Source organism: Mobula birostris, chromosome 10, assembly GCF_030028105.1.
Source record: "Mobula birostris isolate sMobBir1 chromosome 10, sMobBir1.hap1, whole genome shotgun sequence".
NCBI classification, from domain to species: domain Eukaryota; kingdom Metazoa; phylum Chordata; class Chondrichthyes; order Myliobatiformes; family Myliobatidae; genus Mobula; species Mobula birostris.
Window position 1 is genome coordinate 5,353,174 of NC_092379.1, and position 22,995 is coordinate 5,376,168.

At 56.5% G+C, this 22,995-nt stretch overlaps 1 long non-coding RNA gene across 2 annotated transcripts; it reads left to right on the forward strand.

Annotated features, from left to right (window-relative positions):
- Positions 1 to 65: 65 nt before the first annotated feature.
- On the forward strand, positions 66 to 22,907 carry LOC140204429 (uncharacterized). Of its 2 annotated transcripts, none has more exons than XR_011887608.1 (3): positions 66 to 130; positions 20,815 to 20,961; positions 22,141 to 22,907. It is a non-coding gene; the product is annotated as an uncharacterized lncRNA (long non-coding RNA). The 2 variants fall into 2 exon arrangements; XR_011887609.1 differs by lacking the exon at positions 66 to 130 and adding an exon at positions 3,597 to 3,947.
- Positions 22,908 to 22,995: the final 88 nt, after the last annotated feature.

A 22,995-nucleotide genomic window follows, 5' to 3' on the forward strand; every position in this document is an offset into this window, starting at 1 on the left:
CTTTACTGCCCCTCTCAGGGACCATTCTCTGCTGGGACTCTGTCAGCCACATTTGAATAACAAAGACCATCACCAGGAGTGTCTGCTGAGTCGAAGATTCACAGTGCTTCGGGACAGTGAAACAAGCTCGGTGAGACAAAGGAAACTCTGGGATTCATTAGAGCACAAAGGCTGGCTTTCTATATCTTTAACTTTCTATTGGACTGTTCTGTTGTACACACTGAAGCACCTTCAATTACTCCAAAAGACTGAGGTTTGGTAAAATACTGAAAGGCTTTTATTCGCTGTACAATACGACCTCCACAGTGAGTGTCTGCCCCCGGACTGAGGGGGAGGGGCAAGGTGAACACCTTTATACAGGACTCTGTGGGAGGAGCCACAGGGGCAGTCAGCAGAGGGGCGTGTCCAGACAGGTAACCGAGTTACAACATATATACATGGTTTACCACATTCACCCCTCCTTTTTTAAAAAGAGTCCCGGGGGGTGAAGTGACTGACAATATTTACAAGAAGTATATTTACAGGTTAAGTTTATCAGGCGGTCGAGTCCGTCGCTGTGATCTACGTAGCACCGGCGATGGCGGTTGTGCTGGCTCCGGCCTGACTTCAGGTGCCAGCACGTTAGGCGTCAGTAATCCCTCGTGCGTGTGCGTCGCGCCCGGTATGGGAGTGTCATGTGGTGTCTGTATAGGGTTTGGGGTGCACGGTGTCTCGTAGGTACATACATTGGTGGGTACGGGGTCAATAGTCACCACGGAGTGTTCAGGGTAGGGGCCCGGAGCCCCTGCGGGCGCCAGGTCGCGGATGGAAACCGTGTCCTCCCGCCCATCAGGTAAAACCACGTAGGCATACTGGGGGTTCGCATGAAGTAAGTGAAACCTCTCGACCATCGGGGAGTATTTATTGCTCCTCGCATGTTTCCGGAGCAGCACTGGCCCCGGGGACGTCAGCCAAGTTGGTAGGGTGGTCCCAGTGGTCGACTTTCAGGGAAAAGAAAAGAGCCGCTCATGAGGGGTGGCATTGGTGGCTGTGCATAACAGGGAGCGGATGGAGTGGAGTGCCTCGGGAAGGACCTCCTGCCAGCGGGAGACCGGCAGTCCCTTTGACCTGAGGGCTAAGAGTGTGGCTTTCCACACTGTGCCATTCTCCTTCTCCACCTGTCCATACCCCCGGGGATTATAGCTCGTGGTCCCACTGGTTGCAATTCCCCTAGCCAGCAGGTATTGGTGCAGCTCGTCACTCATAAGCGAGGACCCTCTGTCACAGTGGATATAGCGTGGGTATCCGAACAGAGTGAAGAGCTTGCGCAGGGCTTTTATAACTGACGTGGTAGTGGTGTTGGGGCAGGGGATGGCGAAGGGGAACCGTGAGTACTCGTCGATTACGTTAAGAAAGTACACATTGCGGTCGGTGGAGGGAAGGGGGCCCTTAAAGTCAACACTCAGTCGCTCAAAGGGGCGGGTGGCCTTGATGAGTGGTGCCTTTTCGGGTCAGTAGAAGTGCGGTTTGCACTCTGCGCAGACTTGGCAGTCCCTGATCATCGTCCTGATCTCCTTAAGGGAGTAAGGCAGGTTCCGAGCTTTCACAAAGTGGAAAAGCCGGGTGACTCCCGGGTAGCAAAGGTCTACATGTAGGGCGCATAGCCGGTCGATCTGCGCACTGGCGCATGTTCCCTGGGATAGGGTATCGGAGGGCTCGTTGAGCTTCCCAGGCCTGTACATGATGTCATTGTTGTAGGTGGAGAGTTCGATTCTCCACCTCAGAATTTTATCATTTTTGATTTTGCTCCGCTGCTGATTATTAAACATGAACGCGACTGAGCACTGGTCAGTTAGCAGGGTGAACCTTTTGCCGGCAAGATAGTGCCTCCAGTGCCTTATAGCTTCCACTATGGCCTGGGCCTCTTTCTCCACCGCAGAGTGCCGAATTTCAGGGCCTTGAAGGGTACGGGAGAAGAACGCCACTGGTCTTCCCGCCTGGTTGAGGGTAGCAGCCAGTGCGAAGTCGGAGGCGTCACTCTCTACTTGGAAGGGAATGGCCTCATCCACCGCATGCATTGCTGCTTTGGCAATGTCCCCTTTTATGCGGTTGAAGGCCGCGTGGGCCTCGGCAGAGAGGGGGAATGTGGTGGACTTGACCAGGGGGCGGCCTTGTCTGCGTAGTTAGAGACCCATTGGGCGTAATATGAAAAGAAGCCCAGGCACCTTTTGAGGGCTCTGAGGGTATTGGGAAGAGGGAGTTCCAACAGGGGGCGCATATGGTCGGGGTCAGGGCCAATGACTCCATTCTCCACGACACACCCAAGGATAGCAAGTTGGGTAGTCCCAAATACACCCTTGTCCTTGTTATAGGTGAGGTTGAAAGATTTGGCCGCTTGGAGAAATTTTTGGAGGTTGTTGTCGTGATCCTGCTGGTCGTGACTGCAGATGGTGATGTCATCCAGATATGGGAACGTGGCCTTCAGTTGGCACTGGTCCACCATCCGGTCCATTGCCCTCTGGAAGACAGATACACCATTCGTGACACAAAACGGGACTCGCAGGAATTGATAAAGCCTGCCGTCCGCCTCGAAGGCAGTGTAAGGGCGGTCCTCCCGGCGGATGGGGAACTGATGGTAAGCGGATTTTAGGTCTATGGTCGAGTACACCTTGTACTGTGCTATCTGATTGACCATATCCGTGATGCGGGGTAGAGGGTACGCGTCGAGCTGCGTGAACCTATTGATGGCCTGGCTATAGTCCACGACCATCCTATTCTTCTCCCCGTTCCGAACAACGACCACCTGCGCCCTCCAAGGACTTGTGCTTGCCTCAATGACCCCCTCCCTGAGCAGCCGCTGCACCTCCGACTTAATGAAAGCTCTGTCCCCCGCGCTGTATCTCCTGCTTTTAGTTGCCAGGGGTTTACAGTCGGGGGTCAGGTTGGCGAACAGCAGTGGGGGAGGGATCCTGAGGGTGGAGAGGCCGCAAGTGGTGTCGGTAGTGTGGCAGTTGGCATGATGTTGGGTGGGATGCGCGGGTCGGTGTGTGTGTGTGGTCAGTAGCGGGGTACGTGACATATCAGGGGATTTATGACAGTAATTGGCGGGAGGGGCCCACAGGTGGCTCTGGAAGTCCAACCCCAACAGCACAGGGGCACAGAGTTGAGGCAAGACCAGTAACGTAAAGTCCCGATATTCTGTGCCCTGAACCACTAGTGTCGCTACACAACCCCCCCCCCGGATGTCTGTTGTATGCGACCCGGAGGCCATGGTGACCCTCCGACTTACCGGCCGTATCATGAGTCCACAATGCTGCACCGTGGCCAGGTGGATAAAGCTCTCCGTGCTGCCCGTGTCAAACAGGCAGCTTGTCCTGTGCCCCTCCACCAGGATGTCCATCATTGACCTTGCGAGCTGGTGGGGAGCGCTTTGGTCGAGGGTCACGGAAGCCAGGGTGGGGTCGCTGTCTTGGTCCGGCGCGGTGGGGTGGCCCGTGAGCACCCGTTGGTTGTAGGCGGTGGGAGGTGGCGCCGACCGACCTGCGGCGTGCAGGGAAGATGGCGACCCCCATGTCTCGCACGTGGTGGCGGCGTGCAGGGAAGATGGCGACCCCCACGTCTCGCAGGTGGTGGCAGTGTGCAGGGAAGATGGCGACCCCCACGTCTCGCACACGGCGCTGCTCGATCCCGCTCGTGGTTTTGACTTACAGACCTTGGCGAAGTGGCCCTTCTTTCCGCAGCTGGAGCAGGTAGCTTGTTGGGCCGCACAGCGTTTCCAGGGGTGCTTCTCCAGTCCGCAGAAGTAGCACTTCGCGGACTCACGACTGGTTGCAGCCGAGGTCGATTCGCCGGCGGGTTGCGGGGTCTGCGGCCCCCACGAGGCCATCGGGGGATCGTGTGTCTGGAGAGCCTCGGAGTTATGCAGAGCGGCCTCCAACGTATCAGCCAGCTCCATCGCTGAATTTAGGGTAAGATCGGGTTTTTCCAGCAGCCGCTGGCGCACGTACACTGACCTGGTCCCCGTAATGAAGGCGTCTCTCACTAGGAGTTCTGCATGCTGCGCCGCCGTCAGCTCCTGGCAATTGCAGACCCGCACGAGTGTCTGTAGGGCCCGGACAAACTCAGCACTCGATTCCCCGGACCGTTGTTGCCGTGTCGCTAAGCGGTGCCGATCATAGACGCTGTTTATCGGCCGCAGGTTTTGTCTTTTGAGTACGTTCATCGCACCGTCGTAGTTCGGCTGGTCTCTGATCAGCGAATAGACCCGTGGACTGACCCTGGAGAGTAGAACTCTGCGCTTCGCTACGGGTCGGTTGCTTTAATCTCCTCTAGATACGCTTCGAAGCAGGCCAGCCAGAGTCTCTCCTCCGACTCCCCCCCAAAAACCCCCACACGTCCACTGTCCTCCCCACCTCTCCGCGGTCCTCCTCGTCTCTCCTCCGACTCCCGGTCAAAAAACCCGTCCACCATCCTCCCCGTCTCTCCTCCGACTCCCCGTCTCTCCACCATCCTCCCCGTCTCTCCTCCGACTCCCCGTCTCTCCTCCGACTCCCCGCCAAAAACCCCCGCAGGTCCGCCGTCCTCCTCATCTCTCCTCCGACTCCCCGTCTCTCCCCTGACTCCCCGTCTCTCCTCCGACTCCCCGCCAAAAACCCCCGCAGGTCCGCCGTCCTCCTCATCTCTCCTCCGACTCCCCGTCTCTCCCCTGACTCCCCGTCTCTCCCCTGACTCCCCGTCTCTCCTCCGTCTTCCTCGTCTCTCCTCCGACTCCCCGTCTCTCTACCGTCCTCCCCGTCTCTCCTCCGACTCCCCCGCAAAAATGCCCGCACGTCCGCCGTCCTCCTCGTCTCTCCTCCGAATCCCCGTCTCTCCTCCGACTCCCCGTCTCTCCTCCGACTCCCCGTCTCTCCACCGTCCTCCCCGTCTCTCCTCGTCCTCCTCGTCTCTCCTCCGACTCCCCGTCTCTCCTCCGACTCCCCGTCTCTCCATCGACTCCCCGTCTCTCCTCCGACTCCCCGCCAAAAACCCCCGCAGGTCCGCCGTCCTCCTCATCTCTCCTCCGACTCCCCGTCTCTCCCCTGACTCCCCGTCTCTCCCCTGACTCCCCGTCTCTCCTCCGTCCTCCCCGTCTCTCCACCATCCTCCCCGTCTCTCCTCCGACTCCCCGCCAAAAACCCCCGCAGGTCCGCCGTCCTCCTCCGACTCCCCGTCTCTCCCCTGACTCCCCGTCTCTCCTCCGACTCCCCGTCTCTCTACCGTCCTCCCCGTCTCTCCTCCGACTCCCCCGCAAAAATGCCCGCACGTCCGCCGTCCTCCTCGTCTCTCCTCCGAATCCCCGTCTCTCCTCCGACTCCCCGTCTCTCCTCCGACTCCCCCCCCAAAAACCCCCGCACGTCCACCATCCTCCCCGTCACTCCGCCGTCCTCCCCGTATCTCCTCCGTCCTCCCTGTCTCTCCTCCGACTCCCCACCAAAAACCCCGTCCACCGTCCTCCCCGTCTCTCCATCGACTCCCCGTCTCTCCTCCGACTCCCCGCCAAAAACCCCCGCACGTCCGCTGTCCTCCTCATCTCTCCTCCGACTCCCTGTCTCTCCCCCGACTCCCCGTCTCTCCCCTGACTCCCCGTCTCTCCCCTGACTCCCCGTCTCTCCTCCGTCTTCCTCGTCTCTCCTCCGACTCCCCCGCAAAAATGCCCGCACGTCCGCCGTCCTCCTCGTCTCTCCTCCGAATCCCCGTCTCTCCTCCGACTCCCCGTCTCTCCTCCGACTCCCCGTCTCTCCACCGTCCTCCCCGTCTCTCCTCGTCCTCCTCGTCTCTCCTCCGACTCCCCGTCTCTCCTCCGACTTCCCGTCTCTCCTCTGACTCCCCGTCTCTCCACCGTCCTCCCCGTCTCTCCTCCGTCCTCCCCGTCTCTCCTCCGACTCCCCCCCAAAAACCCCCGCACGTCCACCATCCTCCCCGTCACTCCGCCGTCCTCCCCGTATCTCCTCCGTCCTCCCTGTCTCTCCTCCGACTCCCCGCCAAAAACCCCGTCCACCGTCCTCCCTGTCTCTCCATCGACTCCCCGTCTCTCCTCCGACTCCCCGCCAAAAACCCCCGCACGTCCGCTGTCCTCCTCGTCTCTCCTCCGACTCCCCGTCTCTCCCCCGACTCCCCGTCTCTCCTCTGACTCCCCATCTCTCCTCCGTCCTCCCCGTCTCTCCTCCGACTCCCTCCCAAAAATCCCCGCATGTCCACCGTCCTCCCCGTCTCTCCGCCGTCCTCCCCGTCTCTCCTCCGACTCCCCGTCTCTCTTCCGACTCCCCGCCAAAAACCCCGTCCACTGTCCTCCCCGTCTCTCCATCGGCACCCCGTCTCTCCTCCGACTCCCCCCCAAAAACCACCGCACGTCCACCATCCTCCCCGTCACTCCGCCGTCCTCCCCGTCTCTCCTCCGTCCACCCCGTCTCTCCATCGACTCCCCGTCTCTCCACCGTCCTCCCCGTCTCTCCTCTGACTCCCCATCTCTCCTCCGACTCCCCGCCAAAAACCCCCGCATGTCCGCCGTCCTCGTCTCTCCTCCGACTCCCCGTCTCTCCTCTGACTCCCCGTCTCTCCTCCGTCCTCCTCATCTCTCCTCCAACTCCCCGTCAAAAACCCCGTCCACCATCCTCCCCGTCTCTCCATCGACTCCCCGTCTCTCCTCCGTCCTCCCTGTCTCTCCTCCGACTCCCCCCCAAAAACCCCCGCATGTCCACCATCCTCCCCGTCACTCCGCCGTCCTCCCCGTCTCTCCTCCGTCCTCCTCGTCTCTCCTCTGACTCCCCGCCAAAAACCCCGTCCACCGTCCTCCCCGTCTCTCCATCGACTCCCCGTCTCTCCACCGTCCTCCCCGTCTCTCCACTGTCCTCCCCATCTCTCCTCTGACTCCCCATCTCTCCTCCGACTCCCCGCCAAAAACCCCCGTACGTCCGCCGTCCTCCTCGTCTCTCCTCCGACTCCCCGTCTCTCCTCCGTCCTCCCCGTCTCTCCTCCGACTCTCTGTCTCTCCCCCGACTCCCTGTCTCTCCTCCGTCCTCCTCGTCTCTCCTCCGACTCCCCGTCTCTCCTCTGACTCCCCGTCTCTCCTCCGTCCTCCCCGTCTCTCCTCTGACTCCCCCGCAAAAACCCCCGCACGTCCACCGTCCTCCCCGTCTCTCCGCGGTCCTCCTCGTCTCCCTCTGACTACCCGTCAAAAACCCCGTCCACCATCCTCCCTGTCTCTCCTCCGACTCCCCGCCAAAAACCCCGTCCGCTGTCCTCCCCGTCCCTCCTCCAACTCCCCGTCTCTCCTCTGACTCCCCCCAAAAACCCCATCCGTCATCCTCCTTGTCTCTCCTCCGACTCCCCCAAAACCCCGTCCACCGTCCTCCCCGTCTCTCCTCCGACTCCCCGCCAAAAACCCTGTCCACCGTCCTCCCCGTCTCTCCTCCGACTCCCCGTCTCTCCTCCGACTCCCCGCCAAAAACCCCGTCCACCGTCCTCCCCGTCTCTCCTCCGACTCCCCGCCAAAAACCCCCGCACGTCCGCTGTCCTCCTCATCTCTCCTCCGACTCCCCGTCTCTCCCCCGACTCCCCGTCTCTCCTCTGACTCCCCGTCTCTCCTCCGTCCTCCCCGTCTCTCCCTCGACTCCCCGCCAAAAACCCCCGCACGTCCGCCGTCCTCCTCGTCTCTCCTCCGACTCCCCGTCTCTCCTCCGACTTCCCGTCTCTCTTCTGACTCCCTGTCTCTCCTCCGTCCTCCCCGTCTCTCCTCCGACTCCCCGCCAAAAACCCCGTCCACCGTCCTCCCCGTCTCTCCATCGACTCCCCGTCTCTCCTCCGTCCTCCCTGTCTCTCCTCCGACTCCCCCCCAAAAACCCCCGCATGTCCACCATCCTCCCCGTCACTCCGCCGTCCTCCCCGTCTCTCCTCCGTCCTCCTCGTCTCTCCTCTGACTCCCCGCCAAAAACCCCGTCCACCATCCTCCCCATCTCTCCATCGACTCCCCGTCTCTCCACCGTCCTCCCCGTCTCTCCACTGTCCTCCCCGTCTCTCCTCTGACTCCCCATCTCTCCTCCGACTCTCCGCCAAAAACCCCCGTACGTCCGCCGTCCTCCTCGTCTCTCCTCCGACTCCCCGTCTCTCCTCCGTCCTCCCCGTCTCTCCTCCGACTCCCTGTCTCTCCCCCGACTCCCTGTCTCTCCTCCGTCCTCCTCGTCTCTCCTCCGACTCCCCGTCTCTCCTCTGACTCCCCGTCTCTCCTCCGTCCTCCCCGTCTCTCCTCTGACTCCCCCGCAAAAACCCCTGCACGTCCACCGTCCTCCCCGTCTCTCCGCGGTCCTCCTCGTCTCCCTCTGACTACCCGTCAAAAACCCCGTCCACCATCCTCCCTGTCTCTCCTCCGACTCCCCGCCAAAAACCCCGTCCGCTGTCCTCCCCGTCTCTCCTCCAACTCCCCGTCTCTCCTCTGACTCCCCCCAAAAACCCCATCCGTCATCCTCCTTGTCTCTCCTCCGACTCCCCCAAAACCCCGTCCACCGTCCTCCCCATCTCTCCTCCGACTCCCCGCCAAAAACCCTGTCCACCGTCCTCCCCGTCTCTCCTCCGACTCCCCGCCAAAAACCCCGTCCACCGTCCTCCCCGTCTCTCCATCGACTCCCCGTCTCTCCTCCGACTCCCCGCCAAAAACCCCCGCACGTCCGCTGTCCTCCTCATCTCTCCTCCGACTCCCCGTCTCTCCCCCGACTCCCCGTCTCTCCTCTGACTCCCCGTCTCTCCTCCGTCCTCCCCGTCTCTCCCTCGACTCCCCGCCAAAAACCCCCGCACGTCCGCCGTCCTCCTCGTCTCTCCTCCGACTCCCCGTCTCTCCTCCGACTTCCCGTCTCTCTTCTGACTCCCTGTCTCTCCTCCGTCCTCCCCGTCTCTCCTCCGACTCCCCGCCAAAAACCCCGTCCACCGTCCTCCCCGTCTCTCCATCGACTCCCCGTCTCTCCTCCGTCCTCCCTGTCTCTCCTCCGACTCCCCCCCAAAAACCCCCGCATGTCCACCATCCTCCCCGTCACTCCGCCGTCCTCCCCGTCTCTCCTCCGTCCTCCTCGTCTCTCCTCTGACTCCCCGCCAAAAACCCCGTCCATCATCCTCCCCATCTCTCCATCGACTCCCCGTCTCTCCACCGTCCTCCCCGTCTCTCCACTGTCCTCCCCGTCTCTCCTCTGACTCCCCATCTCTCCTCCGACTCTCCGCCAAAAACCCCCGTACGTCCGCCGTCCTCCTCGTCTCTCCTCCGACTCCCCGTCTCTCCTCCGTCCTCCCCGTCTCTCCTCCGACTCCCTGTCTCTCCCCCGACTCCCTGTCTCTCCTCCGTCCTCCTCGTCTCTCCTCCGACTCCCCGTCTCTCCTCTGACTCCCCGTCTCTCCTCCGTCCTCCCCGTCTCTCCTCTGACTCCCCCGCAAAAACCCCTGCACGTCCACCGTCCTCCCCGTCTCTCCGCGGTCCTCCTCGTCTCCCTCTGACTACCCGTCAAAAACCCCGTCCACCATCCTCCCTGTCTCTCCTCCGACTCCCCGCCAAAAACCCCGTCCGCTGTCCTCCCCGTCTCTCCTCCAACTCCCCGTCTCTCCTCTGACTCCCCCCAAAAACCCCATCCGTCATCCTCCTTGTCTCTCCTCCGACTCCCCCAAAACCCCGTCCACCGTCCTCCCCATCTCTCCTCCGACTCCCCGCCAAAAACCCTGTCCACCGTCCTCCCCGTCTCTCCTCCGACTCCCCGCCAAAAACCCCGTCCACCGTCCTCCCCGTCTCTCCATCGACTCCCCGTCTCTCCTCCGTCCTCCCTGTCTCTCCTCCGTCCTCCCTGTCTCTCCTCCGACTCCCCCCCAAAAACCCCCGCATGTCCACCATCCTCCCCGTCACTCCGCCGTCCTCCCCGTCTCTCCTCCGTCCTCCTCGTCTCTCCTCTGACTCCCCGCCAAAAACCCCGTCCACCATCCTCCCCATCTCTCCATCGACTCCCCGTCTCTCCACCGTCCTCCCCGTCTCTCCACTGTCCTCCCCGTCTCTCCTCTGACTCCCCATCTCTCCTCCGACTCTCCGCCAAAAACCCCCGTACGTCCGCCGTCCTCCTCGTCTCTCCTCCGACTCCCCGTCTCTCCTCCGTCCTCCCCGTCTCTCCTCCGACTCCCTGTCTCTCCCCCGACTCCCTGTCTCTCCTCCGTCCTCCTCGTCTCTCCTCCGACTCCCCGTCTCTCCTCTGACTCCCCGTCTCTCCTCCGTCCTCCCCGTCTCTCCTCTGACTCCCCCGCAAAAACCCCTGCACGTCCACCGTCCTCCCCGTCTCTCCGCGGTCCTCCTCGTCTCCCTCTGACTACCCGTCAAAAACCCCGTCCACCATCCTCCCTGTCTCTCCTCCGACTCCCCGCCAAAAACCCCGTCCGCTGTCCTCCCCGTCTCTCCTCCAACTCCCCGTCTCTCCTCTGACTCCCCCCAAAAACCCCATCCGTCATCCTCCTTGTCTCTCCTCCGACTCCCCCAAAACCCCGTCCACCGTCCTCCCCATCTCTCCTCCGACTCCCCGCCAAAAACCCTGTCCACCGTCCTCCCCGTCTCTCCTCCGACTCCCCGCCAAAAACCCCGTCCACCGTCCTCCCCGTCTCTCCATCGACTCCCCGTCTCTCCTCCGACTCCCCGCCAAAAACCCCCGCACGTCCGCTGTCCTCCTCATCTCTCCTCCGACTCCCCGTCTCTCCCCCGACTCCCCGTCTCTCCTCTGACTCCCCGTCTCTCCTCCGTCCTCCCCGTCTCTCCCTCGACTCCCCGCCAAAAACCCCCGCACGTCCGCCGTCCTCCTCGTCTCTCCTCCGACTCCCCGTCTCTCCTCCGACTTCCCGTCTCTCTTCTGACTCCCTGTCTCTCCTCCGTCCTCCCCGTCTCTCCTCCGACTCCCCGCCAAAAACCCCGTCCACCGTCCTCCCCGTCTCTCCATCGACTCCCCGTCTCTCCTCCGTCCTCCCTGTCTCTCCTCCGACTCCCCCCCAAAAACCCCCGCATGTCCACCATCCTCCCCGTCACTCCGCCGTCCTCCCCGTCTCTCCTCCGTCCTCCTCGTCTCTCCTCTGACTCCCCGCCAAAAACCCCGTCCACCATCCTCCCCATCTCTCCATCGACTCCCCGTCTCTCCACCGTCCTCCCCGTCTCTCCACTGTCCTCCCCGTCTCTCCTCTGACTCCCCATCTCTCCTCCGACTCTCCGCCAAAAACCCCCGTACGTCCGCCGTCCTCCTCGTCTCTCCTCCGACTCCCCGTCTCTCCTCCGTCCTCCCCGTCTCTCCTCCGACTCCCTGTCTCTCCCCCGACTCCCTGTCTCTCCTCCGTCTTCCTCGTCTCTCCTCCGACTCCCCGTCTCTCCTCTGACTCCCCGTCTCTCCTCCGTCCTCCCCGTCTCTCCTCTGACTCCCCCGCAAAAACCCCTGCACGTCCACCGTCCTCCCCGTCTCTCCGCGGTCCTCCTCGTCTCCCTCTGACTACCCGTCAAAAACCCCGTCCACCATCCTCCCTGTCTCTCCTCCGACTCCCCGCCAAAAACCCCGTCCGCTGTCCTCCCCGTCTCTCCTCCAACTCCCCGTCTCTCCTCTGACTCCCCCCAAAAACCCCATCCGTCATCCTCCTTGTCTCTCCTCCGACTCCCCCAAAACCCCGTCCACCGTCCTCCCCATCTCTCCTCCGACTCCCCGCCAAAAACCCTGTCCACCGTCCTCCCCGTCTCTCCTCCGACTCCCCGCCAAAAACCCCGTCCACCGTCCTCCCCGTCTCTCCATCGACTCCCCGTCTCTCCTCCGACTCCCCGCCAAAAACCCCCGCACGTCCGCTGTCCTCCTCATCTCTCCTCCGACTCCCCGTCTCTCCCCCGACTCCCCGTCTCTCCTCTGACTCCCCGTCTCTCCTCCGTCCTCCCCGTCTCTCCCTCGACTCCCCGCCAAAAACCCCCGCACGTCCGCCGTCCTCCTCGTCTCTCCTCCGACTCCCCGTCTCTCCTCCGACTTCCCGTCTCTCTTCTGACTCCCTGTCTCTCCTCCGTCCTCCCCGTCTCTCCTCCGACTCCCCGCCAAAAACCCCGTCCACCGTCCTCCCCGTCTCTCCATCGACTCCCCGTCTCTCCTCCGACTCCCCGCCAAAAACCCCCGCACGTCCGCTGTCCTCCTCATCTCTCCTCCGACTCCCCGTCTCTCCCCCGACTCCCCGTCTCTCCTCTGACTCCCTGTCTCTCCTCCGTCCTCCCCGTCTCTCCCTCGACTCCCCGCCAAAAACCCCCGCACGTCCGCCGTCCTCCTCGTCTCTCCTCCGACTCCCCGTCTCTCCTCCGACTTCCCGTCTCTCCTCTGACTCCCTGTCTCTCCTCCGTCCTCCCCGTCTCTCCTCCGACTCCCCCCCAAAAACCCCCGCACGTCCACCATCCTCCCCGTCACTCCGCCGTCCTCCCCGTATCTCCTCCGTCCTCCCTGTCTCTCCTCCGACTCCCCGCCAAAAACCCCCGCACGTCCGCTGTCCTCCTCGTCTCTCCTCCGACTCCCCGTCTCTCCTCCGACTTCCCGTCTCTCCTCTGACTCCCTGTCTCTCCTCCGTCCTCCCCGTCTCTCCTCCGACTCCCCCCCAAAAATCCCCGCACGTCCACCGTCCTCCCCGTCTCTCCGCCGTCCTCCCCGTCTCTCCTCCGACTCCCCGTCTCTCCACCGACTCCCCGTCTCTCTTCCGACTCCCCGCCAAAAACCCCGTCCACCGTCCTCCCCGTCTCTCCATCGACACCCCGTCTCTCCTCCGTCCTCCCCGTCTCTCCTCCGACTCCCCCCCAAAAACCCCCGCACGTCCGCCGTCCTCCTCGTCTCTCCTCCGACTCCCCGTCTCTCCTCTGACTCCCCATCTCTCCTCCGTCCTCCCCGTCTCTCCTCCGACTCCCCCCCAAAAATCCCCGCATGTCCACCGTCCTCCCCGTCTCTCCGCCGTCCTCCCCGTCTCTCCTCCGACTCCCCGTCTCTCTTCCGACTCCCCGCCAAAAACCCCGTCCACTGTCCTCCCCGTCTCTCCATCGGCACCCCGTCTCTCCTCCGACTCCCCCCCAAAAACCACCGCACGTCCACCATCCTCCCCGTCACTCCGCCGTCCTCCCCGTCTCTCCTCCGTCCTCCCCGTCTCTCCATCGACTCCCCGTCTCTCCACCGTCCTCCCCGTCTCTCCTCTGACTCCCCATCTCTCCTCCGACTCCCCGCCAAAAACCCCCGCATGTCCGCCGTCCTCGTCTCTCCTCCGACTCCCCGTCTCTCCTCTGACTCCCCGTCTCTCCTCTGACTCCCCGTCTCTCCTCCGTCCTCCTCATCTCTCCTCCAACTCCCCGTCAAAAACCCCGTCCACCATCCTCCCCGTCTCTCCATCGACTCCCCGTCTCTCCTCCGTCCTCCCTGTCTCTCCTCCGACTCCCCCCCAAAAACCCCCGCATGTCCACCATCCTCCCCGTCACTCCGCCGTCCTCCCCGTCTCTCCTCCGTCCTCCTCGTCTCTCCTCTGACTCCCCGCCAAAAACCCCGTCCACCGTCCTCCCCGTCTCTCCATCGACTCCCCGTCTCTCCACCGTCCTCCCCGTCTCTCCACTGTCCTCCCCGTCTCTCCTCTGACTCCCCATCTCTCCTCCGACTCCCCGCCAAAAACCCCCGTACGTCCGCCGTCCTCCTCGTCTCTCCTCCGACTCCCCGTCTCTCCTCCGACTCCCCGTCTCTCCTCCGTCCTCCCCGTCTCTCCTCCGACTCCCTGTCTCTCCCCCGACTCCCTGTCTCTCCTCCGTCCTCCTCGTCTCTCCTCCGACTCCCCGTCTCTCCTCTGACTCCCCGTCTCTCCTCCGTCCTCCCCGTCTCTCCTCTGACTCCCCCGCAAAAACCCCCGCACGTCCACCGTCCTCCCCGTCTCTCCGCGGTCCTCCTCGTCTCCCTCTGACTCCCCGTCAAAAACCCCGTCCACCATCCTCCCTGTCTCTCCTCCGACTCCCCGCCAAAAACCCCGTCCGCTGTCCTCCCCGTCCCTCCTCCAACTCCCCGTCTCTCCTCTGACTCCCCCCAAAAACCCCATCCGTCATCCTCCTTGTCTCTCCTCCGACTCCCCCAAAACCCCGTCCACCGTCCTCCCCGTCTCTCCTCCGACTCCCCGCCAAAAACCCTGTCCACCGTCCTCCCCGTCTCTCCTCCGACTCCCCACCAAAAACCCTGTCCCCAGTCATATGATACAGCATGGTATCCAAAAACAAAACGATGCATGACCACCCATTGGTTAATAGCACCCTGCTATCTGTATTCACCCAAGCAACTGTCTAGTTAGAGACTGTCTCAGCATTCCCCAGTATAACATAACAAGAGAAGCCACTTTAAAGTTAACTAAAAGAAAGACTCCGTACAGAAGAAAGAAAAGGAGGGGGAGGAGCACCAGAGGGAGGCGATGGGCAGGTAAGGAGATACGGTGAGAGAGGGAAATGGGGATGGGGAATGGTGAAGGGGGGGGCATTACCAGAAGTTCAAGAAATTGATGTTCACACCATCAGGTTGGACGCTACCCAGACGGAATACAAGATGTTGTTCCTCCAACCTGAGTGTAGCCTCATCACGACAGTAGAGGAGGCCGTAGATGGACATATTGGAATGGGAATGGGAACTGGAATTAAAATGGGTGGCCACTGGGAGATCCTGCTTCTTCTGGTGGACAGAGTATAGGTGCTCAGAGCATAAAGTGATCTCCCAATTTATGTTGGGTCTCACCAATATACAGGAGACCACACCATACAGGGAGCACTGGAAACAGTATATGACCCCAGCAGACACACAGGTGAACTGTCGCCTCACCTGGAAGGACTGCTTGGGGCCCTGAATGGTGGTGAGGGAGGAGGTGTAGGGACAGGTGTAGCACTTGTTCCGCTTGTAAGGGTAAGTGCCAGGAGGGAGATCAGTGGGGAGGGATGAATGGACAAGGGAGTTGCGTAGCAAGTGATCCTTGCAGAAAGCAGAAAGTGGGAGTGGTGGGATCCCGTTGGAGATGGTGGAAGTTTCGGAGATTTAGGTGCTGGACGCAGAGGCTGGTGGGGTGGTAGGTGCAGACAAGAGGAACCCTATCCCTGGTAGGGTGGCGGGTGGACAGGGTGAGAGCAGATGTGTGTGAAATGGAAGCGATGCGGTTGAGGGCAGCGTTGATGGTGGAAAAGGGAAGCCCCTTTATTTGAAGAAGGAGGACATCTCTTTTGTTCTGGAATGAAAAACCTCATCCTGAGAGCAGATGCAGTGGAGACGGAGGAATTGAGAGAAGGGGATGGTGTTTTAACAAGTGGAAGGGTGGGACGAGGTGTAGTCATGGGTTTAAAACAGACATCATGAGGTAAGCTGTCTCCAGAGATAGAGAAAGAGAGATCAAGAAAGGGGAGGGAGGTGTTGGAAATGGAGCAGGTGAATCTGAGGGCAGGGTAGACGTTGGAGACAACATTGCTGCAGTCGACAAGCGCCGCATGTGTGCAGGAAGCAGCACCAATGCAGTCGTTGACGTAGCGCAGGAAAAATGAGGGCCGGACACCAGTGTAGGCTTGGAACATAGACTCTTCCACGTGGCCGGCAAAACGGCAGGGATAGCTGGGACCCACGCCAGTGCCGATGGCTACGTGAGAGTGAGAGGGACAACGGGGAACAAGGAGGGAGCAGTGCAAGATGCAGCAAGTGGTTGACAAAAACAGAAAGGAGAATAGAATGGGAGAGAGAGAGAGTTTCTGTGTGAGTGCAAAAGAGGGAGAGTGTGTGAGACAGAGAGCAAGAGAGTGTGTGTGTGTGTTTGTGTGCTAAAGAGAAAGAGCGAGAGTATGTGTCTATGTATGTTTGTGGTGTGAGAGAGAGGGGGTAGTTTTTGTGTGTGAGAGAGAGAGAGTGAAAGAGAGTGTGTGTGGAGAGAGGGAGAGAGACAGACAGAGAGAGAGAGACAGAGAGAGAGAGAGACAGAGAGAGACAGAGAGAGAGACAGACAGACAGAGAGAGAGACAGAGAGAGAGTGAGACAGAGAGAGAGAGAGAGAGAGAGAGACAGAGAGAGACAGAGAGAGAGAGAGAGAGAGAGTGTACCTTTGGGACTCCGCCTCAGCCCCAGGTTCCTGCCTCTCTGACGTATCGTTACTGTCTGTTGCAAAGCCAACCTCTTGTTACATCAGCCTCATGAACTCTATTGCTCTCTCATCAATTATTTCCATCCTTTCCTCCCCCCCCCCACCTACCCACCATGGCCACTTCCTCCTATGTGTCACACCCTCCTCTGGAAACACCAATTCCCTTGAATGGAAAATCCTGCAAAAAGTAGAGGATATGGCCCAGTCCATCACAGGTAAAGCCCTCCCCTGCACTGAGCACATCTACACGAAACGCTGTCACAGGAAAGCAGCATCCAACATCAGGGAGCCCCACCACCCAGGCCATGCTCTCCTCTCACTGCCGCCATCAGGAAGAAGGTACAGGGAGCCTCAGGAATCACACCACCAGGTGCAGGAACAGTTTTTGTCTGTCAACCATCAGACTCCTGAACCAGAGGAATAACTTTACTCAACTTCACTTGCCCTGTCATTGAAATGTTCCCACAAAGAATGGACGCACTTTCAGGAACACTTACTTCATCCCATGTTCTTGATATTTATTGTTTTTTTATTTATTATTATTTCCTTCTCTTTGTTGCCTTTTGTACTCTGGTTGAATTCGCAGTTGGATATCCTGTCATTGATTCTGTGGTGATTATTATTCTATAGATTTATTGAGTATGCCCTCAAGAAAATGGATCTCAGGGTTGTATATGGTGACGTGTATGTACTTTGATACTAAAATTTACTTTGAACTGAAATTTTGATCACTTTAATATCTTCTGAAGAATCGTTTTTGTTCAAAAGCAGGAAATATTCGAGACAATTATCAGCTTCCTGATCTCAGACACAGAAAAGCAATCTGAGTTACTGAAATTGTTTGAGTGATGTTGGTTGGGAGATAACCACTTTGTCTCTGACTGTCATCTGCAGAATGCTTTAGTTTTGCTGAGTAACCGCCGCAGGCAGACCCACAGCTCGGCATCAACTCAGTCACATAACAGCCCACACGTATCAAACGAAACACAGACGGAAATGATTCAGTAACTGATCTTAGTGTTGTCAGCTCGAAGTCTTTTAAAAAAGATCACAGTTTATTTATTTAATCATCCAGAGATGATTAAAAATTAAGTTTGGTATTATTTTATTATTATTGCGCGAGTTGTTTTGAGCGTTGGAGAGGGGGGCGGGTTGGTATTTTTCTTTGTTCTGGTTCCATGATGTTTCTTTGTTTCGTGGCTGTCTGTGAGCAAAATGAATCTCAGGTTGTTTACTACCTACATACTTTGATAATAAATGTACTTTGAATTTTTCAATCTTTAAATGTAATGCTGGATTATAACATAATATAAAATGTTATACAGTAATATCAAATATTGTTCTATAAACAGCATGGCATAATCAGTTTCTGTATTAATATACTACGATATAAGTATCAGAGAGGAGCAGAGTGAGAGACTGAATCAGAGAGAGATTCTGTGTGTGAGTGTGTATGAGAGAGACACAGAGAGAGAGAGAGAGAGACAGACAGACAGAGAGAGACAGAGAGAGAGAGACATACAGAGAGACAGACAGAGAGAGAGAGAGAGACACAGAGAGAGAGACAGACAGAGAGACAGACAGAGAGACAGACAGAGAGAGAGAGACAGAGAGAGAGAGAGAGAGAGAGAGAGAGAGACAGAGAGAGAGAGACAGAGAGAGAGCATGCTTGGCTTTGGGACTCCACCTCAGTCCCAGGTTCCTGCCTCTCGGACGTATCGTTACTGTCTGTTGCAAACCCAACATTTCGTTGCATCAGCCTCATGAATCCTATCACTTTCTCACTAACTATTTCCATCCTCCCCCCAGACTCCACCTACCCACCACCAACCACAAACACTTAGTCATAGTCATACTTTAACTGGAAGAAGGTTGAAAGACGGTCATAGTTGGGAGCTAAACAACAAAGGATGTACTTTTTAACAACAAAGGACAGGCAAGGAGGCTTAGGGGGTGATGTGGCTCTGTTGGCAAGAGATGGAATTACATATTTAGAAAGAGGTCACATAGGGTCAGAGAATGTTGAATCTTTGTGGGTGGAGTTAAGAAACTGCAAGGGTAAAAAAAACAGTATGGGAACCATATATAGACCTCCAAATAGTAGAGATTGAAATTACAAAGGGAGCTGGAAAAGGCATGTAATAAGGGTAATGACACAACTGTAGTGGGGGACTTCAATATACAAAGGGATTGGGAAAGTCAGGTTGGTGTCGGACCTCAAGAGAGGGAATTTGTTGAATGCCGACGAGATGGCTTTTTAGAGCAGCTTGTGTTTGAGCCGATTCAGGGAAAGGCTATCTCAGACCGGGTGTTGTGTAATAACCCAGATATTATTAGGCAGCTTAATGTAAAGGAACACTTAGGAGACAGTGATCATAACATGATTGAATTCATACTGCAACTTGAGAGGGAGAAGCACAAGTCAGGTGTATCAGTATCACAATGGAATAAAGGGAATTACAGAGGCATGAGAGAGGAGCTTGCCCAGGTGGATTGGAGGAGGATTCTGGTGGGGATGACAGCAGAGCAGAGCTGTCTGAAGTTTCTGAGAATAGTTCACAAGGCACAGGATAGATATGTCCCACAGAGGAAAAAGTTTTCAGATGGCAAGGATAGGCAACCGTAGCTGACAAGGGAAGTTAAGGACCACTTAAAAGCCAAGGAAAGGGCATATAAGGTAGCAAAAGTAAGTGGTAAGTTGGATGATTGGGAAGCTTTTAAAATTCAACAAAGAGCAATTTAAAAAGCCATAAGGGAAAAGCAGCTAATAATATAAAGCAGGATACTGAAAGTTTTTTCAGTTATATAAAGAGTTAAAGGGTGGTGGGAGTTGATATTGGACCACTGGAAAATGATGCTGATGAGGTAGTAATGGGGGGTGGATAAAAAATGGCAGATGGATTTAATGTGTACTTTGCATCTATCTTTACTGTGGAAAACACTAGCTGTATGCCAGAGGTCCATGAGTGTCAGGGAGCAGGAGTGAGTCCCATTGCTATTACAAAGGAAAATGTGTTAGGCAAACTCAAAGGTCGTAAGGTGGATAAGTCACCTGGACCAGATGGACTACAACCCAGAGTCCTGAGAGTGGTTACTGAAGAGATAATGGGTGCATTGGTCATGATCTTTCAAGAATCACTTGATTCTGTCATGGTGCCAGAGGACTGGAAGATTGCAAATGTCATTGTACTCTTCAAGAAGGGAGGAAGGCAAAAGAAAGGAAATTATAGGCCAGTTAGCCTAACCTCAGTGGCTGGGAAAGTGTTGGAGTCTATTACTAAGGATGAGGTTTTGGGGGTACTTGGAGTCTAATGATAAAATAAGTCAAAGTCAGCAATGGTTTTATAAAGGGAAACCTTGTCTGACAAATCTGTTAGAGTTATTTGAGAGTAACAAGGAGAGGCAGTGGATGTCATTCACTTAGATTTTCTGAAGGCATTTGGTAAGGTGCTACACATGAGGCCGCTTAACAAGATAAAATTCTATGGTGCTACAGGAAAGATACTGGCATGCATAGAGGAATGGCTGACAGGCAGGAGGTAGCGAGTGGCAATAAAGGAGCCTTTTCTGATTGGTTGCCAGTGACTGGTGGTGTTCCTCAGGGGTCAGTATTGAGACTGCTACTTTTCACATTGTTTGTCAGTGATTTGGATAATGGAATTGATGGCTTTGTGGTAAAGTTTGTGGATGATACGATGATAGGTGGAGGGGTAGGTAGTGTTGAGGAAGCAATGCGATTGCAACAGGACTTAGACAAATTGGAAGACTGGGCAAAAACGTGGCAGATGGAATACAATGTTTGGAAATGTATGATAATTCATTTCGGGATAGTGCAGACTATTATCTAAACGGGGAGAAGGTCCAAACATCAGAGGAGCAGAGCGACTTAGGAGTCCTCGTGCAAGACTCCCAGAAGGTTAATTTACAGGTTGAGTCTGTGGTAAAGAAGGCAAATGCAATGTTATGTAATTATGTAAATCTCATGTAATTTCAAGGGGAATAGAATATAAAAACAAGGAGATAATGCCGAGACTTTATAAGACATTAGTTAGGTTGGACTTGGAGTATTGTCAACAGTTTTGTGCCCTATATCTCAGAAAGAGTGTGTTGTCATTGGAGAGAGTCCAGAGGAGGTTCACGAGGATGATTCTGGGAATGAAGGGGTTAACATATGAAGAGTGTTTGGCAGCTTTGGACCCATACTGGAATTTAGAAGAATGTGTGGGGATCTCATTGAAATCTACCTAATGTTGAAAGGGCCAGATAGGGTGGATTCGGAGAGGATGTTTCCTGTGGTGGGGGTATCCAGAACTTGTTCAGAACACCCTAACCCGACGGTTAACTTGCAGGTTGAGTTGGTGGTGAGGAAGGCAAATGCAATGCACAGCCTCAAAATTGAAGGGTGACCTTTCAGAACAGAGATAAGGAGGAAGGGAGTAGTGAATCTGTGGAATGCTCTGCCATAGACTGCGCTGGAGGCCAAATCCTTTGGTATATTTACAGCAGAAGTTGATAGTTTCCTGATCAGTCAGGGCATCAAAGGATATGGCGAAAAAGCAGGTGTGTGGGGTTGAGTGGGATCCAGGATCAGCCATGATGGAATGTCAGAACAGACATGATGGACTGAATGGCCTAATTCTGCTCCTATGTTTTATGGTCTACACCTAGATCCCACACAGGCAGTCCCTACAACCTGGTGAAGGAGATCGATGAAGCTCGACACACACATACTCGGGAAGGTGGAGAACTTGAGCCCTGATATTGAATCCATCATCAGAGTTTATAGTGAATTGGTCTCCACACCAATAGCCCAAGGTAAGTGAGACCAGTAGCCACAGTGGACAATTTCGTCCTAAACACAGGTGTGGGAATTGAGACTGACTCACAGCAGGATCCCTCCTACAGTCCCTACCTCAGACTCTGCCTTCATGTTTGTTTCCCGCCAATCCCGTAACCAGAACACTTGGTTTTCAAGCTTAAAGTCACCAGAGTCTCAAAATGGCTTCCATTGAGAGCTGGGCCTCAGGCATTGTCTAATCTTTGTTTGCCTCGAGCTATGCCTTTCACTAACTCTCCCCAAAACTGTCAGGCTGATCAACACGCCCACCCGTTAACCACCACCCCCCCCCCGTCACTGCTACATACCACCCGGCCTCACTTCATGTACATACAATCAGCCCAGGTATATAACAGTTCCTCGTACACTGTAACACACACACAACATGCTGGAGGAACTCAGCAGGTCAGGCGGCATCTGTGGAGAAGAATAGATCGTCAACGTTTCGGGCAGAGATCCTTCCTTAGGACTAGGAAGGAAGGGGAAAGATGCCAGAATAAAAAGATGGGGGAGGGGGAAAGGAAGGGAAAAGACACTAGGTAGAAGATGATAGGTGAAGCCAGGTGGGTGGGAAGGGTCAAGGGCCGGAGAAGAAAGAATCTGATAGTAGAAGAGAGCAGACAATAGGAGGAAGGGAAGGAGCAGGGGACCCGGGGGGGGTTGGTGATAGGCAAGTGAGAAGAGGCCAAAGTGAGGATTAAAGGAAGGAGGTAAAATTTGTTTACCAGGAGAAGAAATCGATGTTCAGACCATCAGGTTGGAGGCTACCCAGACGGAATACAAGGTGTTGCTCCTCCACCCCGAGGGCGGCTTCATCTTGCCGCAAGGGGAGGCTGTGGACCAACATGTCAGAGCAGGAGTGGGAATGGGAAGCTAGCACTTCCTTCAGTTAATCCTGACGAAGGGTCTCAGCCCGAAACATCGACTGTACCTCTTCCTAGAGATGCTGCCTGGCCTGCTGCACTCACCAGCAACTTTGATGTGTGTTGCTTGATTTTCCAGCATCTGCAGAATTCCTCGTGTTTGGGAATTGAAATGTTTGGCAACTGGGGATATTTTGAGTTTAGTCAGATTTCCTTTACATTCTATTGATTGTCAGGTTGTTGTGTTATTTTTATCATGCTCTTTATGATTATTGTATTTTGTTTCTCCAACAGTCATTTTGTTCTCCTTTACCCTCGTGTACTGAAGAATGACTGGAAACTAGCTTGAATCTCTGTTACTAGTTGTGAAAGTGGTAGGAGGAAGGTTCGAAAAGACATTGGTGCAGATTCAGCACGTCGTCTAAAACTTTGACAAACTTCTATAGAGACGCGGTGAGCAGTATCCGTACTGTTGCGTCTCGGCCTGGAAGGGGAACACCAGTGGCCAAGTACGGAACAGCCAACGTAGAGTAATGGCAACAGCCGAGTCCATCACAGGCAAAGCCTCCCCACCGTTGAGCCCCTCTATAAGAAACGCTGCCACAGGAAAGCAGTATCTGTTTGTCAAAGACCGCCACCGTCCAGGCCGTGCTCTCTCCTCTCTGCTGCCATCGTGAAAGAGGTATGGGGGTCTTGTGCCTCTAGAGGATTGAACTGAATTGGATCGACTTTATTACTTACATCCTTCATATACATGTAAAAACCTTTACGTAACATCTAAATGTACAATGTGCAATTTATAGTAATTTATAACAAATAGTATGTACAACAGAACAGTCCAATAGAAAGTTAAAGAGATAGAAAGCCAGCCTTTGTGCTGTAATGAATCCCAGAGTTTCCTTTGTTTCACCGAGCTTGTTTCACCGTCCCGAAGCACTGTGAATCTTCGACTCAGCAGACACTCCTGGTGATGGTCTCTGTTCAAATGTGGCTGACAGAGTCCCAGCAGAGAATGGTCCCTGACAGGGGCAGTAAAGGGGGCCGGGCAGAATGGCCGTTCACTGCCAAGGGAGGATTCTTGGGGGTGGGGGTGAAGGTAGGCTTGGGGTCAGGGTTGGGGGGAAGCCAGCGAGCACTGTGAGGGTCATG